Source organism: Grammomys surdaster, unplaced genomic scaffold, assembly GCF_004785775.1.
Source record: "Grammomys surdaster isolate TR1022 unplaced genomic scaffold, NIH_TR_1.0 127, whole genome shotgun sequence".
Classification (NCBI taxonomy): Eukaryota; Metazoa; Chordata; class Mammalia; order Rodentia; family Muridae; genus Grammomys; species Grammomys surdaster.
This window is the reverse complement of record NW_021604585.1, coordinates 6,374,153-6,376,770: the sequence shown is the minus strand read 5'-3', so window position 1 is coordinate 6,376,770 and position 2,618 is coordinate 6,374,153.

The following is a 2,618-nucleotide window of genomic DNA, read 5'->3' as shown; positions in this document are numbered from 1 at the left end:
TTGATTGACTGATTGACTGATAGTGTGGTATGTATGCACTGGCACAGATGTACACACACAGAAACTGACATTGAGTCGCCCATTTCCTCATCCTCATCATTGTCTTCTTCTCCTCCTTCTCCTTCTCTTCCTTCTCTTCCTTCTCCTTTTCCTTTTCCTTCTTCTTCTTGAGACAAGGTCTCTCATTAAATATCGTAGTTTGCCTTTTTGGCTAGACTGGCTGGCCAGTGAGCCCCTGAGATCTGCTCCACAATCATTGCTGGGGCTGTAGACGTATGTGACTGTGTCTAGCCTTTACATGGGTCCTGGGGGTCAGAACTAAGGTCCCCATGCTTGGGAAGGGAGCGCTTCACCCACTGAACCATTCCCCATCTCATGGCTTTGAACTCCTTGTTGATCTTCCTGCCTAAGCTTTCTAATTGCTGGGGTCATACAAATGTTGCAACCTGTCTTGCTGAGATTCAGTCTTGCTGTTGTTTTCTAAAAATAAAGAAGAGAGAGGGAATGTTTAGTGGATGTGCAGTCAGGTGTAGAGGGAAAGGGGTGCCTCTGTGGGCCCATGCTGAGGCATCCCTTCCCTGAGGGACCAGCCACACAATGGTATAGTATAGAATAGAGTTTATTCAGGGCATGGGGAGGGGAGTTGAGGTAGTAGAGGCAGAAAGAGAGAGAGAGAGAGAGAGAGAGAGAGAGAGAGAGAGAGAGAGAGAGAAGTAGAGGCCAGCCATGAGCACATGGAGAGAGGGAGAGGAGGGGAATGAGGAGAGAGGGAGAGCAGGAGCAAGGGGACAGAGCAGGAGCAAGAAAGCAAGAGAGACAGGAGGGCCAAGCAGCCCCTTTTAGTGAGTCAGGTTAGTGAGTGTTGCCAGGTAACTGTGGGGCAGAGCCTAGACAAAATGCTAACATCTGGGACACCATTGGAGAGCTAGTCAGCAAAGCCTCAGGAGGCAGGGGATCCTACCAGATAGAAGATGGAAAAAAATTTAAGGGTCTGGCCAGAGGGATATCTCAGTAGGTAAAGGCTCCTGCTGCTAAGGATGATCTGAATTCAATTCATTCTCAAGGTGTGTGTGTGTGTGTGTGTGACAACAAATAGAGATTTTTAAAAAGAAGATTCAAGGGTCAATGGCCACAAAAGTTACACAGGGCCTAGGCAGGGAGAACCAGCGACACAGAGAAGGGGCCATCGAGAATTTAGGAGAAAAAAAGAATTCCTTGGGGCTGGAGTGATGGGTCAGCAGTTAAGAGCACTGACTGCTCTTCCAAAGGTCCTGAGTTCAATTCCCAGCAACAACATGGTGGCTCACAACCATCTCTAATGGGATCCAATGCCCTCTTCTGGTGTGTCTGAAGACAGCTACAGTGTATTCATATAGATAAATAAAAAAGAATTCCTCAATAAAAGGGGAACTCACAGCGAGGTATGACAGCTCACACCTGCATTCCCAGCACTTGGGAGGTGGAGGCAGGAACACCACGAACTCAGAGACCGCCTGGTCCACACCCTGAGAGCCTTGCATAGCATACGTGAAAGAGGCCTAGGCTGGCCTCCCCAGCCCACAGACAAACATAAGAATCAGTGAAACAGAACAGAAGGTCAACAGGTAAGATGAAGATTTGGATTTAACACTAAAGATGTAGTCCGGGATCTAGAGGAGAGTGATTTTAGTTGAGTGGAAAAGTAGAACTGAAAGAATCTCTGGAAGAATCAGAAACTGAGAGTCAGCCTCCACAGGGCACTGACAGCTCCCACCCGCCCCAGCCATCTCTTCTTATCAATTCTACATGTGATTGCCCGGGTCTGGCTGCTGCTGAAACTTTGCATTTCTCTGAAGCCTTCCAGCGGTGGGCTTACTCGGACCTGCACAAAGTTTGTAAGACTGACAAATTCAACCTTAAAAGACTCGAGGGCTTGAACTTTTTTTTTTAAAAAGCTTTACCAAAGTCTCACCTGTGGAAATCTGTTAGATTGTTAGTCATATCAGAAAACAACGAGAAGAGACTAATAAAGGACATCGCTGTCCCTGGTGCACAGTTCTTCTCTGAGCACCTGTCTTGTTCATGAAAATCTCCAATTGGGTCACTCAACTCCAGTTCCCTACTGGACAGAAGAGAACTGGACATTCTTCATCATTCTGCCTCTGTCTTCACAGGCTAAGATCACAGGCATGTGCTATCATGTGTAGCTTTTTATTTTTAATATATTATTATTATTATTTTGCAGTGCTAGAGGTCAAATCTAAGTCCTGGTGTATATAAGCCAAGTGAATTTAAGCCTACTCTGGTATTATTGTTATTTTAATTTTAACTCTATTAGATCTAAAAATATGCTCTCTGAGATCACATCTGTCAAAACTTACTGAGATTCATTTTATGGCTCAGAACTCAGTCAGTTCTTATAAATGTTCCATGAGTGCTTCAAAATAAGATTCAATTTTCTTTCTTTTTTTTTTTTCCTTTGTTTGTCTACTAATAGACATAGGTACTAGCCAGACTGACAGATTTGAATAGTCTGTCGATTTCTATGAGAAAGCAGGACTTGGGAGACACACACCAGTAATCCTGGGCCTTGGCCGAGGCGGGAAAATTATTGAGAGTCAGAGGGTTTATACTGAGTT